Source organism: Megalobrama amblycephala, linkage group LG1 (genome assembly GCF_018812025.1).
Source record: "Megalobrama amblycephala isolate DHTTF-2021 linkage group LG1, ASM1881202v1, whole genome shotgun sequence".
NCBI classification, from domain to species: Eukaryota; Metazoa; Chordata; class Actinopteri; order Cypriniformes; family Xenocyprididae; genus Megalobrama; species Megalobrama amblycephala.
The window spans coordinates 57,078,460-57,094,721 of NC_063044.1; the positions used below are offsets into that span (position 1 = coordinate 57,078,460).

Here is a 16,262-nt window from a genome sequence, read left to right on the forward strand (position 1 = left end):
CTAAGCCTCTTAGTCTTTTTGTCTGTTTAAATGTGTTCAGGCAGAAATGTCTTTTCTTCATGTTATGTTTAAGTTTTGTTATGCTTCGTTTTCAATATAAGAGGATAAACAAACTGATGGACAAGATTGAGATTGAAACAAAAGCTTTAATTACATCAGGTGCTTATCATACAAACATGTCAGAAATAGGAAGTCCCACTGCCAGTTTAAAATAGGTCATTCATGACATGAATTCAATATTCAGTGCATGAGAAATAACAAGCACAGTTCAAAGGTTTGAACACACACACACACAGGTTTGTTTTGCTATCAAAGTGAGGTTTTTATACTGTTTTTATACTGTACAAACTGTTCATTCTATCCCCCTACACTACCCCTACCCCTAAACCTACCCATCACAAAAAGCTGTCTGCATTTCTACATTTTTAATAAAACATTGTTTAGTATGTTTTAAAGCTATTTTAAATATGAGGACTCATGAAATGTCCTCATGTTTCATGTTTACGTCGTAATACCAGTGTAATGCCCATGTCGTTATCCAAATTTGTGCCCTCATAAATCATGAAAACAAGTGAACACACACACACACACACACACACACACACACACATATATATATATATATATATATTTATTTATGTGTGTATATATACCATCACTTTGATGGTATGATTAAGTATTGGTTGAAAATGTACTATTACTAGACTGACAGTTCAAGCTCTGCAGTTAATGAGTGCACTGTATTGTAAAATAAAAATATTACATGATGAACTTCCAATGTGTTCATCATATACTGTAAGTTCAAATGTTTTTTTTTCCATCTGTGAAAGAATATCAATGATTTCCATAAGTTTCAATTGTTTTTTTTTACCATATAGAGCCAATAAATTAAATTGCATATGTGTCTTTTTTTTTAGTCCTGGCTTCAGAAAGAAAAAAAAACCCTGAACTACTTGGAGAGATTGAGAGAACACTCAACTGATACATCCAGTTACAATGAAATTGTAAACTGCTTACTGTCTCTTCAAAAGGAAGAGGCCAATGCCCTGCATATTTCCTGTACTGCCAAAGAAATCTTTTAAAATAGACACTTCAGATCTCAACACCTTCTTGGCTTTGGGAGATGAATACCCAGCATACCTTCACAGAATCTCTTATGTAAATTGGACATACTGTATGCCTCAAATTCAGTCTTGGCCAAGGGTAAACTGCTCAGTGCCTTGATTTTAACCTTTGAGGTTTCAACTGGTATTTTTTTTTTCACTTGCATTTTAGACTGCATACAGAAACACACTGAAGTAAGGCTCAAGTAGTATTGGCAGTTAAAAGTGTAGTTATACAGTGATAAAAAATAAACATGCACTATTACAAGAATTCACTTTATTTTTTCAATGCCCCAATTATACAAATTGTATCTTTTTTATTAATTAAAGAAACAGAAATTATAATGTACATTATAATGTACCTTCATTATAATTTCTGTTTCTTTAATTAATAAAGATGGGCAACTAGATTATTTTGCATTTAGCAACAAGGGGCTCCAATCCTTGTTCTTTCATCTTTTTTCATTCTGTTTGATTTTCAAAACTAATTACATGATATTTGCCTCAAGAAGAAAACATTTAAACTAGAAGAAAACATTTGACCCTGATAAAAAGGCCTATATTAACTACAAAAGTTGCAATGAGATGAACATATACCTCAACACACCACAAATCTTAAACATGGTGATGAGATCAACAAATGTTAATTCAGTAAAAATATGAACTCTGAACCTAAATAACAGTGACAACAACAGCAGTATAAATTTAGCCAGTAAAAAATGCAAATCAATGATCTTTATATTCAAGCTGCAATGGATGCTGGGAACAGACACAACATCGTTCAACATAAAATTGTTTGAACTGTAGGCTACGATATGACACCATGTCTACTACACCGGATGGGAGTAGCGCGACAAACCCATTATAATCAGGGATGTTGTCTACACTGGAAGCGGCGCAGTGTTGCCAAGTCCGCGGTTTTCCAGAGGAATTGGGCTACTTTTACCCTGTTGCCGCTGGTGGTTTTTCATGTCCGCGGGTTGAATCGACCCAAAATAACGTGATATTATAGCCCCCGGAACGCGAATTGTACCAGGGAAGCCCACTGAAATGCGATTGGGCTAGTTTTGAGGGCGGTTTTTGTTGTGAAAACCTGGCAACCCTGAAGCGGCGCGACTTGGGCGACAAATCTCCGACAGTAAACTCGTTCTATTTATGACGTTGGCCTGCTGACACGGAGGACACATGTTTTAGCTCTTGCGACGCGAGCGACAACGGTCGCGTCCGGTGTAGACACGGTAACGGCTCGAGCGAACACGACAGCACCTTGACCTCTAGAAATATGCGCGTACGGAGCCGTTATATCGTACAATTCAAATATAAACATCAAGATACCCACTAGTCGCTGACGTTTTCCAACGGCTCTGGCTGAAGTTAAAGGACAGCACACAGTTTTGTACACAATTTGTTTTTGCGTTTCTGTAACTCTCACTAAAGAGGATGTTATTGAAAGGAAATATGAATAAGATGGATTTGTTTATTGACAACTAGAAAATGGAGAAGAAGCAGAGATGTTGTAGTGGTAAGAATTTTTCTAGCTAATATTAGCTTAATCTAGTCGCTTTTGTATGAAAGGCATTAACTCTCTATGGTACGGTGTTGCCTCCAGGCAACATGGTCTATTTTAGTTTGTTTTTAATAAAATAAGGCACCAATTGATTGATCAAACGTATCTCAGGACAGAATAACTCAAATACTAATAAATAAAAGTGCAAAAAAAGACCAAAACATGACCAACGGGGGTCCATTTTGTGTCCTGTTTCAGCACGTCACATGACTCCATGTTTTCTCCAATGAAAAGTGCTTTTTTCACTTGTTTGTAACCATTTAATCACCCACAAAAAATATGAGTCACCTTCACTGGCAAGTAAAGAAGTATTTTTAAGAACTTTACATTATATATCATCAAATGTTTTAGAGACAATAACAAAAAACTGTGTGTTGCCTCAAGGCAACATTGTACCATAACGGAATCGCATAAGGCCATACTGTCATAATAGGTTTGAATACAAATGTGTCATATTTGTAAGGAAAAGAGCGAGAATTATCTAAATATATTTGGATGTTCACATGATTTTGTAATGCACTTATAATAATAGTAATTCACATACTGTATCTGCATATATAATGATCTGCACATTTTCTATAGCACTTCAAAAAGGTATAAAACACAGGTATCACTGGCAGTTGATAAGGGTGAGGATGAGGGGTCACACTGTGATGAGGAAGATAAAATCATAGTGACAATCCGTCAGGGAGAGAGAGAGGGTGAGAGAGAAGATGGAGATGAGGATGAAGATGAATATGATAACTTGATATAATAACATAATAATATGATGGTTTGGTAATACTTGTGTTCCACTATGGTACAATGTTGCCTGAGGGCAACAGCTGGATATAAAATGTTACTTTTTATTAAATATGAAACTTTTAATACATTAAAAACTAGATAAATTTGTTTGTTCAAGTGTCTAGTTAAAGAAACTGATGTTTTCAATAAATACATTTCTTTTTTCTACATGAAAATGCCAAATGTTTAGATTTTTCCATTGTGGTACAATGTTGCCTCGAGGCAACAAACTTATAAAAAATAAATAAATTAAAAATGTATGAAAATGTTTATTGATATTGTTAAAGTATCCAATTTTAAGCAGGAAAAACAACACAAATAATTTTTTCCTCATTGATATCATATTGCGTACTATAGAGGGTTAAACTATTTTGACTGGGAAACAGATTAAAACCCACACACATTTAATTGACTGTCTGAGAAAGTACCTTTACAGCCAAACAGTTTTCTAGAATAGGCTAAGTATTGTTATTTACAATGCAGACAATATATAATAGGTTAATAATTACTAATTCTGGCTGTTAATGTTAATAAAGTACAAGATGTTTTGGATTCTTTTAGTTTCATGTAGCCTACATGAGCTGCAAATAGGCCTTCATACACTGTTATGCTTTGTTTTGTTCAGATGCAGCTTTCGTAATCATTACAGTATCACTATACATTGTTTTTGTTTTTAGCACTGCTGAACTACGACAGAAGAGTTCTCTGCTGTTTTACATATTCCTCAACAGAGGTAAGTGCACAGCTTCAGTATCATATCTTGACATTGTTAGCGCCATGCTCTACCAGTTGAACAACAGGAAGCAACAATATAACCCTTGTTGGTTATAAATAATATATAGGCTAACCCTTGTTGGTTATAAATAACATGATCACGTTGAATGGAAATGCTATGATTACCTTTTGCTGTTGTCACAGTGTCATATATTTATACTCGTACTTTGGCGTACTCATATTATTTCTAATGATTTCACTCACTTTCCCTGCCTATCTGGATTTTTGTACCATAGGAAACTTAGAACATCTTTAATTTACAAACTGTGCATGTAAAGGAGAAGAAAGAGTCATTTTTATTTGAATAACTGACCCTATGATTATAATAATGTCACTTTTTTTTTTTAAATGACTAATTTCTGGAATGTGTGTTTCTCTGCACAGTGAATAGCTTACATTTCCGCTTTACAAAAGTGTTCATTCTGTCACAGTATCATAATAGCAAACTCACAAATGCTGGGCTCCTCTGTCTCTGTTTTTGCATTTCCTTTGATCACTTTGTTGTTCTATTGGATGTTAATTCATTGCCATGGAATGTCTTCTGTCATTGACTGGGCGCTTTTAAGGGGTCTGGTTTCCATGGAGAGCTGACATTCTGAGTGTTGAGAGTGGACCTGCATAATCGGGAAGGACGGTCTGTACTGGGCATGTGCGCAGAGAAGTGCAGTGGTTATTAGCATGTTTTAACATTCACAGAGGTCAGACTGTGGCATTTAGCCTAAATCATCATCTGCAATGCCAGCCACAGCAGTACAGGCAAGGGGCAAGACAAGTGATTAGCTGTCTGACTGTGTTATCACATAAATGAAATAATACTCACTCTTGTGAAAGAGATACTGTGACGTGCAATGCTTGAAGAATGAACATCTTTGTTGTGGAACTAAATAACTCTTTTAAATAGTTATTTTTTAAGTCTTAACAATGGAGTGTATTCTTAAATGAACTATATGATTTTGACCAGTTGATCAAAGCATATATAAGATTATACTAATTACTATAATTAAGGAGCGGAAAATCAGTTAATGGGGCAATCAGTGCAATGATTTCTTCATTTTACGGTCTTTTAACTACTGTGATGAATCAGATGGCAGCCAGCTTGAGGAATGGGGTGGCCTTAGTACTTACAATTTATTTTATTTTAGTTGATTTATTGCAGAAGTTATATACATTTCTCTTATATGCCATACTGTAACAAGTGGAATTTTCTATCCTCACCAGTTCCATTTTTTCTATTGCCTATGCAGAACAAGATCGTTTAAAGCTTTACATTAAAAATTGTACCTCTCTGACACAAAATACGGTTTCGAAAAAAACCACTATATGCCACTAGGAAACCAAGAACAAGTAACAATATTGGCATCAATGGTCTTTCTTTTGCTTTTGGCCATTTGTATGTACATGGTGTGACGTTCTGTCTCAGGCTGTACCTATTGTACAGCGTCTTAAGCCTTAGTCAGGTATGCCATACTGAATTTTACTCTGCTGAAAATCAGGCTGTGAAGGATGAGGGTTTTCGATGGCATGAATTTTTGAAATGTTCTAGATTACATGTAATTTTCAAAACTCACAACTTTCAAAACTGTTTTATGGAGTTTTTGTCTACTAAATGTGACACAGAACCAGTCATATCTGAAATCTGAATAAATAAGCTTTCCATTGATGTATGGTTTGTTAGGATAGGACAATATTTGGCTGAGATACAACTATTCGAAAATCTAAAATCTGAGGGTAAAAGAAAAAAAAAAAATTGACAAAATCGCCTTTAAAGTTGTCCAAATGAAGTTCTTAGCAATGCATATCCACTCACGAAAATATATTTTTGATATATTTATGGTAGGAAATTTACAAAATATCTTCATGTAACATGATCTTTACTTAACTGATTTTTGGCATAAAAGAAAAATCGATAATTTTGACCCATATAATGTATTGTTGGCTATTGCTGCAAATATACCTGTGCGACTTATGACTAGTTTTGTGGTCCAGGGTCACAAATGTTTTTTAGAAAAATGTTTCATTATTGACGTTGACCGTACAATCCATTGAACTCAATGTACTTCTATCCCTCCTCACTGCCTCCTTTCATTCCTGGAAAAATTAAATATGGTCATACCCTTTGCAAAGGTCTGTGCTGTGTACAATCACATTTTCTTTCTCATGCCTTGTCTCATCATCACTGTGTCAATCATGTCACGCAGCACACAACATAATATGAAAACTGAGTCTTATTTTATAAATATCAAATTGTATGACTTGCTCTTTTCTCTTTGTCTGCCTTTTTCTTTTTCTCTTCCACAGTCACGCAAACAGACTGCATATGCATTATCCGTTTAAACGGATGGAGTGACAGTGTCAGAATCCTGACAGGAAAAACAAATGGAATAAGTAACCAGCGCAGAGAAATGTGTTTAGTGGCAGTGAGAGAGTAAGGCGATAATGGGACCCATCCGTTACGTCGGTGCATGGGTGCTGGGCTGAGTCTAAGTGAGATGGATGACTGTGTGTTCAAACCCCATTGAAGCTCGGAGGTCTGAGTCCTACACAGACCCTCTCAGCCAAGTCTATTGGAGAAGAGTGCGCCTTTATCAAGGCGAGGGCTGTGTTTAGAGGGTTAGTTCACCCAAAAATGAAAATTCTCTCAATTACTCACCCTCTTGTCGGCCCAAACCCATAAAACTTCGTTCATCAGTGGAACAGAGTGAATCAGTCTGTTCACTCTGACGCTTTAAAACATTCATAAATAGATCATAAAACAAATTCATATCAATCGAGTGGTTCAGTTCAAGTCTTCTGAAGCGACACAATCATCTTACAATGATAAACATATTTAATTTAGGCTTTTACTCTCATATAAACATTGATCAGCGAACAAAAGTCAAAAGTGAACAAAAGTCTTATGGCTTTGGAATGAAATGAGAGTGAGTAAGTGATGATATAATTTTCATTTTTGGGTGAACTAACCCTTTAAATCCTTTTGATATCTAAAAATGCATTTCTCAACATACTCAAGTTCTGTCCTGTTTATCCATGTTAAAACCCATAATAGAGATGTCTGTTATTTTAAGCAGTGGTCAGACTCTGAGGAGTCATCCAGACGCCTGTCTCATGTTACAGCGTATGCAGAGCGGGAGTCCCTTGTTGCCCTTGGCTCTGATCAAAAGCCTGTAATTGACTCATTTATTCAGTGCAAAGCTGGGAGGCAGAAAGAAGCAAGTCCGTGACCTGACATGGTGGTTGCAGCCGCTGGATGCTCAGGCTGCAGCAGTGGGATGGAGAGAAGAATTTTTTTCCTGGGTGGCGCTGCCTTAGGCTCCTAGCATGATGTGTTGCTTTTGCTGGCTGATAAAAAGAGCTGCTTGTTTCAGTGATACGGGGGGTTGTGTCCATAGTGATTAAGAGCTGCTGGCCTTTCTGGTTCTCTCCTCTCTCCTCATGTTATCATCAACCTTTTTGTGTGCTCCTGAATCACTTTACTATTCCACCTTTTCGGGATCAAACTATCTTTTTTCAGTGCTTTTTTTTTGTGCCTCAGTTCCATCCTCTTTCCTCTCTGCATCTCCCTATCGCAGTCCATCTTTCACGTCCCGCTGCACTTGACTTGGCCTCGTCAGATCCTCTTACTCTTGTGTCACTAGACCTCGGTGGCTGTAATTTACTGCAGTATCACCAATGTACTGTATGCTTGTATCTGGCTCCTAATCATGTAATCTGATGTAAGATAATGCAATCTCTTGAAAGTCCTTGGATTATGGCTAACAAATGAGAGGATGGGCAGACAAACAGGACTCATTTGCAACAAAGCAAATACAAGATGCTTTTTTGGGCTTTATATTAAATCCTGACTAGTTTGACAACGACGTACACAGGCTTCTACCAGGTCTACAGTATATCTTGGTTGAGAATTGAACGGCATTAAGAATTTATTCAGTGAGCTGTATGTCCGCTATTTTTCCTGACATGACCCTGCTGAAAGCACCAGATGAAGTGCAGCCATGTTGTGTTTGAGATGCTGGTCCCCAGCATGCAATAAATGCGATTTTTGGTTCTCCAGCTTGAAATTCTGTCCCAGCAGTCTCTTCTCATAACTCAAGAGATGCTACACACATACACAGAGAGACTGCTGTCTGTTACTTTGTGTTGTGTATATGTATGATTACTCATGAGAAACAGTGTGATGGAGACAGACAGATGGTGTGTGTGTGTGTGTGTGTGTGTGAATGGAGGACATGTTCTTTCTCTTTATCTGAGTTTTTGTTTTTATGTGTCTCAGGTGTGTGCATGGCAATCAGCTCACTAGGGTTAGAGGTCATCTCCCTGGAGAAGTGCAGGGTTTTGGATACCATGGTGACCAGGTTACTGCCACCCATGTCACTGCTTTCTCGCTCTCTCTCTCTCTGACTATGAATCTCTTCCTGTTTCTCCCATTCATCTCCCATCACCTTTGTCTTTTGCTTGTGGAAATTTAGCTTGGCCTAGAGAAACATGGTTAGGAAAATTAGTAAAAATAAACAAACAAAAAAATCCCCTAACCCTGTGTATCAAATGTCTTTTTGTGGATAGTTTAAGGTTTAGGCAAAAAAAGATCAGTGGTGTAGTGAGTAGTGTAGCTCACACAGAAGTCACTTTCAAACCAAGCAGCTTTCTTGAACTTGTAGAATTCGTAGGCTAAATTCCTGGTCTCATGGATTCCTATTTAAATGACTTTATTTTACCCGTGAAAATTTGTCAAACAACTGTAAATGTGCCCACACCTTTACACTGTGTCATAACTAGACGCCATGCAGCAAAGCGACAAGCAATAAGAGTTATTTCTAAGTAGTTTCATTTTTTTTTTCTAACCACCTGCAACAATCGATAGGACTTTTGTCGTTCTTGCGGGAGCACAAACGTTTTTGTGGGGGAACGCAGTTTCTCGGAGGAACGCAAATATTTGCGAGAAAGCAAAAGCATGTTCCTCCCATGATCTAATTTTTTTCAACCACCATGTCCTCTTAAGGGTCTAAAATCACATTCCATTTTAACATAAAGTATTAGATATGTTTTATTTGGTTGTTATTGTGTTACTGGAAACTTAAAAACACACATGGTTTGGACAAAGTGAGGAGAGCTATCTATTTTTGAAAACTTAGTCAACATAAAATAAAAATTCACCCTTTTTCTAAATGGATGTTATTGGTCTTACTGTGAACAATTCATCCTTGTATACATACTACTAATTTTTATTTAAAATGTCATCTTAAAATATGTAAAATACTTAAAATGTCATAACGTAAAATACTCTGAATATTAATATGAGACTGATAGTAATTTAACAATATAGAATATTCAGAGTATCTTCAGATTAGCCGATAGTGATGACTTTATTGTTATATTTGGGTACTGAATTGCGATTTGGTCTTTCTTATGTCTCTTTTAATACTGAATTTTTGATTAGCATTGCCCTTTTTTATATATTTAAGTTTCAATTTGACTTTACACTGTGCAGTGACTGCTTGTCTTGATTCTTCTGTGCAGGTGACCGAAAACAAGACAGGCAATATTTCCATAACTAAAGCTAAAACTTAAAGGCATCTTTAACACATTTATATTGCTGCTTTGCAAAGCTCTGTTATTTCTTTCAAGATGTGCATATCTATATTTTTTTCTCTTCCATGGTTCACTTAGTGCATATTACCATGCTAAATTCCTCTGTTCAGCTCTGTGCAGGTGTATGGTACATGCTAGTATAGAGATTGTGTGGGTGTGTGTGTTTGTTGCATCAGTGAGATGATGTTTGTAACCTTGTTTTATACATGTCTTAGACAGAAATTTCAGACCAGACGACTTTTTTTTTAACTTTAGATAGACATTAGACATTAGACAAAATAGACATTTTGTGTCTATGTGTGTGTGTGAACTCCATGAAAGCGCGAAAGCATTGAGTTCAGCAACCAGATATTTTTATCCCTGTCTCGAGACCTCTCTCTTCCTTCGCATTTCTCCTCTCTTCCTCGGGCCTGTCCTCAACCCTCCCCTACCCCACTCTGATATGTGTTTATCTACGTATTTGTGTGTATGTCGTGAGTGACAGCAAGAGAGTGACAATAAGAGTGAGTGATGATTGAATTCATCAGTTGGAGCAGTTGTTTCCAGCATAGCATTTTGTTTGGAAAAGCCCACCTTCCGAATCGTTCTCATTAAGACATGATTATTCTCATCAGCTGGACCTCTTAAAAGCTGACCACTCAAACGCTTTCATAAGCTACATTTATAATCGGGTTGATGGCTCAAGTACACTGAAAAGCATTTATATATACACCACAGTTGATCTGGATTGAGCTTGATCCAAATGAAATTTCGATCAGATTGAAAAGGGTGTTGTAAACCTGAAATAATTTAATCAGCAGGAAAAAATTAAGCATGTAAATGCTTGAATCAGACTATTTTCTCAATCGGATTCAAAAATGCTGTGATGTGTATGTTTACATATTTTACTTCTTACAAATGTGCTTGTGTTTATTTTTGTCTTATAATCTGGTCAGTGGAGGAGACTGAATGTTTACTAAATATTTGATAAAATGCTCTTCTTACATTATGAATGTCAGAAGAGCTGACATAAAATGTAAGCAGCTTACATTTTAGACATGCCACCAATGACGGTAGCTCTGGTGACATTGTGGTGGCTTTTTCTGGTTCTGAACATGCCGACTGGCCACTACGCATGTGCTGAAGTTTTGTTCAACAATACTTATAATGCAATACTTTTAATGCATGTATTAACAAATATGTGAAGCTGAGTGCAACATTTAGGCTTCATATAAACAGAACTTTCAGAATCTGAAATCTAATTGGATAGATTCCGAGTCTGACTGAGGAAAATAAACACATTTTCACAAAGTAGCAGAGGACACAGAAATGTAAATTGGTTTAAAGGGATTCACCCAAAAATGAAAATTATCCCATGATTTACTCACCCTCAAGCCATTCTAGGTGTATGATCTTCTTTCAGACGAACACAATCATCAGAGGTCACTCTTCCACCGTAATTCGATGCATACGGCTGTTTGCCAGAAGCTAGTTATTATATTTTATAAAGTTTTATATGGATTTATTTTCTTACAAAACCCATCGCTTCACATCAGAAGGCCTTTATTAACCCCCTGGATTACTTTTATGAAGGATCATGGATGCACTTTTTTGGGCTTCCAAACACAGTGCCCCGTTCACTACCATTATAAAGCTTTGAAGAGCCAGGATATTTTTTAATATAACTCTGACTGTGTTCATCTGATAGAAGATAGTCATACACCTAGGATGGCTTGAGGGTGAGTAAATCATAGTATAATTTTCATTTTTTGGGTGAAGTATCCCTTTAACATTAGCTGAGAGTCATTGTTATTATCTCACATGAACAGGTATATTTAAGGGGGTAATGAAGTCTGAATATTTCATATATTCAAGCAGCACTTGTACTTCCCTTCAACGGTATGTGCTCCTGCCTTATCATTCAACAGATGGCAAAGATTTTGCCATTCCTGTTTGATGGGGCTAGTGTGAGTGTAATCAGGTTAATATGTTTGACAGCAGTGCTGCCACAGTATGTCATTATAGATATTACACCCACCCTTACTAAGAGCAATTTCCCACATCGCTGAATTTAGAGGAGATTACACAGCACAGGAGTGAGCATGCTAGTGAATGTTTGTGTGCTGTAAGAGCTAGAAACGAAGATGTAAAACTTCCTGTTTATATGTTGTGTACTTGTGTATGCATTTGCGTACTATTCAGATATGACTGAAATCTATTTCGTACTTTCTTTGCAGGGCTGTTTGATTGTATTTTTAACAGCCGTAGGTTATTGAGATGTGATTCGAGGTACAGAGAGAGAAAGAGAGGGCGGGTGTGTGTGAAGGAATCTGTGGAAAGGAGTTATTCACCTAGACTTACATAAACCCTAGCTCTATATTTAGACAGCGTGACTTCAGATTTCTGCACCAGAGTGATCGACCACATTGATATGCGTGTGGGCTTCAGTGTTCCTCATGCACAAACTGCAGTCGGAATGCTTCTGCCTGGCTGTATCAGGCTATATGGTGCTTTGTTGTAGATAAATATGTATTGGACTGCTGCTTTGCTGTGTGTTGCTGTGTATGAGTCTGTTGAGCTTCTATATAATACTGAATGTTAGTATTTATCAGGCTGGTGAAGCTCAGTGCTTTGTTGGTGTTTATCAGACTGCTGCTGCTGTCGGCTGATTGTGAGCTTGTTTTGATTAGGAGCATAGTGTAGCTTAGACTGGTGTGTAAAGTGAAAGTGGCATGTGAAGGCCAAGCATGGTAACCCTTACTCGAAATTTGTTCTCTGCATTTAACCCATGCAAGTTAGTGTACGCATTAGGGCTGGGTATCGATTCAGATGTCCCAATTCGATTCGATTTCGATTCTCAATGTCTAAATCTGATTCGATTTTGATTTTCCATTTTGATTCTCGATTCGATTTTCAGATTCGAGTCTTGATTTTTATCAATACATTTTCACTGGCCCCACCACAATAAATAAATAAATAAATAAATAAATAAATAAATAAATGAATGAATGAATGAATGAATGAATAAAATAGTTATTGTTTTTGTTGTTTTTGACCCATGTATACCTATATTGTAATAAATAAGGTTATGACACACAAGATTTTAGATACAAGTGAAATTTAACAATTCTTGACAATTCTTGACCACAGCTAAAACTACTAATATAAATTCAAAGATTATTAAAGACAAGTAAACAGTCATTAATAAAAAAGAACAAATAATTAAACTACAAGCAATAGCACAAATAAATAAATACAATAGAACAAAAATACAAATTAAATAATCAGTGCTTTTAAGGTTTTTCAGGTAGATCTAACAGTAGTTTTCAGGTACATAAACTGAATAATCAAATGTAAAATAACACTGCAGAAAAAATCTTCACTGTACAAATTAAATAAAGGTTAATCGTTATTCAATGAAGAACAGGGAGTGATTTTCTCTTTTGTTTGATTAACATTAAAACACAGACAGTTGCAGGAATATTCGGTTGTTCTCACTTTAAAACTAATGCACATACAATAATGATACACATGCGTTCTTTCTCTGCTGCTTACCATAACCGTAACTGACTATGTTTACCTAGATACTCGCAAAGGCGGGGATTTTGAGATAAATTTGTGTGAATTTGTTCGTTTAGGCAGAAGGGGAGGTGAAAGAGAATTGATTTTATTATTTGCATGCTGTCTGAGGTGCACAGCTCGTATCGACAACATTTTAAAAAATGATAAATTGAAAAATCTTCTTTTTTTTTGCCCCGCTCTAGTACGCATTAGGAGTAGCGAGTATTGAACACACACACTGCAAACCGTGGACAACACACACCCGGAGCAATGGGCAGCCATTTTGCTGTGGCGCCCGGTGAAGTTTGTATCACACTTGTATCACACTGGCTTTAAAAACAATGACAGATATTTCAAACTGCTTTTTGCCATTTTGACATGGGGTAGCATTTATATAAAATGTACAGGGTTAGTTCACCTCAAAATGAAAATTCTGTTATTAATTACTCACCCTCATGTCATTCCACACCCGTAAGACTTTCGTTTGTCTTCGGAAGACCAATTAAAGGTGCTAAAGAGGTTCTTTTTGTCGACTGAGTTTTTGAAATGAGCGCATGGGTAAGAACAACCCCCCTCCTTCACAGCTCATTTAGAGGGAACGCCTCCCAAAACTTGTGCACGAGTATCGGAACACGAGTGTTTACCACCGGCATTCGCTGTGTTATTAAGCCGGGCACACATTTAACGACTAGCTAAAACATTCTGACTATGCTCAACATACAGCGATTGTTTCCTGATCCTGAAGCAGATTTATATTCTTTCACATGGAATTTGAACACCGACTGTAATCGCAGACTGATCGCAACTGGCTCTGACTGGACGCGTTTGAGCGCGATCAGTCATAAGTATCAATTTACATTCATAATCGGCCTTACAATCGTTAAATGTGTGCGCGACTTAAAGCTGTGGATTCATTATGTCGGACTCACCGCAGGTAACTCATAATCTGCAATTGTTACTTCTGTCTCCTGACAAAAACATTGCATGCGGCGCTGTGGAGTGTAGAAAGTTACTGGAGCGCGCAGCCACGTGTCTCTCACAAGGAACGTCACGGCAGTGATTGACAAGCCAGAGGGCCAATTGTTTACGCAATGATCGCGTAAACGATTGGCTGATGTTTTTAAGGCCCTACCTCGTGCACAGATGATGTATATTAATATTATTACTTTCAGTGCACCCAATAAATAGTCTTTTATCAGTTAGTAAAGACAGTTTCAAGTAATATTGCAAAAATGTATAAAACAAAACATCCTCTTTAGCACCTTTAAGACATTTTTGATAACAGAATGCTGTCAGATTTCCTTCCATTGACTGCCTTTGCAACTACCACTTTTGACGCTTCAAAAAGTTCATAAAGAGATTGGAAAACTAATCCATATGAATTGAGTGGTTTAGTCCAAATTTTCTGAAGTGAATCGATCGCTTATCATGACAAACAGATTTAATTTAGGCTTTTACTCACATGCAAACATTAATCAGCCAACGTAAGCAGATGCTCAACCAAGCCAATCAAATAAATCAAGTAAACCTCTTCTGGAAGCTCAAACGTGCTGCGTAACACATCGTTTTTGAAGCGTCAAAGTGGTTGTTGCAAAGGCAGTCTATGGAAGGACATCTGACAGCATTCTATCTTCAAAAATATCTTAATTTGTCTTCCAAAGAAGAACAAAAGTTGAAACCAGGTGTGCTGCTTAATATTATTTGGGTAACACTTTACAATAAAGTTAATTTGTTAACATTAGTTAAAGGTCCCGTTTTTCGTGTTTTTTTTGAAGATTTGATTGTGTTTATAGTGTGCAATATAACATGTGTTCATGTTTCACGTGTAAAAAAACACAGTATTTTTCACATAATTTACTTATCTGTATACCACTGTTTCCACTGTCATAAAAACGGGCTGATGACTTCCTTGTTCTATGAAGTCCCTCCTTCAGAAATACGTAACGAGTTCTGATTGTGCCAGCGGTTCCTGTGTTGTGATTCGACAGCAGCTTAGCGAACCTTGCCCGGAAAGGTCACGCCTCTTACCATAACGTGGAGATGCACACGCTCAGTGTTATTGTAAACATGTCTTTAATTTTACCCTATCAATTTGAGCCGGAATCAGACCCGGTGATTGGACTGCGGGATGAAAATAACAGCGTTTCGACGACATGGCGACAAATACACTCAACAAACACAACTCTTGTGAATTCCTGTGGGCGGAGGTTAGTCAAAAAACTGTTTTAGTGACGTCATTAAAGAAGGAAGTAGAGGGATGTAGTCCAAACTGGCCATTCGATGTAGGCGACTTCTGTTAAATAAAGTATCTCGCTTGGCATTGAACTTTGAGCTTTAAAATTTTACAGATTTTATTTATACTCTAACAACAACATTACACACTAACTAAAGTTTGAAACATGGGATCACGAAGAACGGGACCTTTAATGTATTAACTAACATGAACTAACAATGAGCAATACATTTGTTACAGTATTTATTCATCTTTGTTAATATTAGTTAATAAAAATACAGCCCAGAGATGGGCACTCGAGTTGATGGCTGCGTCCGAAAACTGTAAAATGCTGCCTTCTGAGGACACATTTGAAGGTAGGAAGGCATCAAGGCACGTCCGAATCCAATGTTAGCTTCACTTCCTGTTTCATGAGATACCTTCATCTGATCGATTTTTCAAGGAAGCATAGATGTATCCTTAGCTGCCTTTGATATCCCACAATCCTGTGCTTTCCATTCTGTGACAGTTGAGCTAGAAAAATAAAGATGGCGTCCGACAGTTGCGTTTGCTGCTCAGTTTGTGTATAAATGTACGATTTTGACCAACATTTTTCAATTTTGATATCATTTCTATCGAGAAATTACTACTGTAATAATTAAATATTTGTTTAGTTCTAACCAAAGCTCGCGCTATA

At 36.9% G+C, this 16,262-nt stretch overlaps 1 long non-coding RNA gene across 1 annotated transcript; it reads left to right on the forward strand.

Annotated features, from left to right (window-relative positions):
* Positions 1-1,612: 1,612 nt before the first annotated feature.
* Positions 1,613-10,795, forward strand: LOC125276030. The gene is made up of 3 exons (XR_007186571.1): positions 1,613-2,625; positions 4,131-4,186; positions 8,498-10,795. It is a non-coding gene; the product is annotated as an uncharacterized LOC125276030 (long non-coding RNA).
* The last annotated feature ends 5,467 nt before the right edge of the window (positions 10,796-16,262 follow it).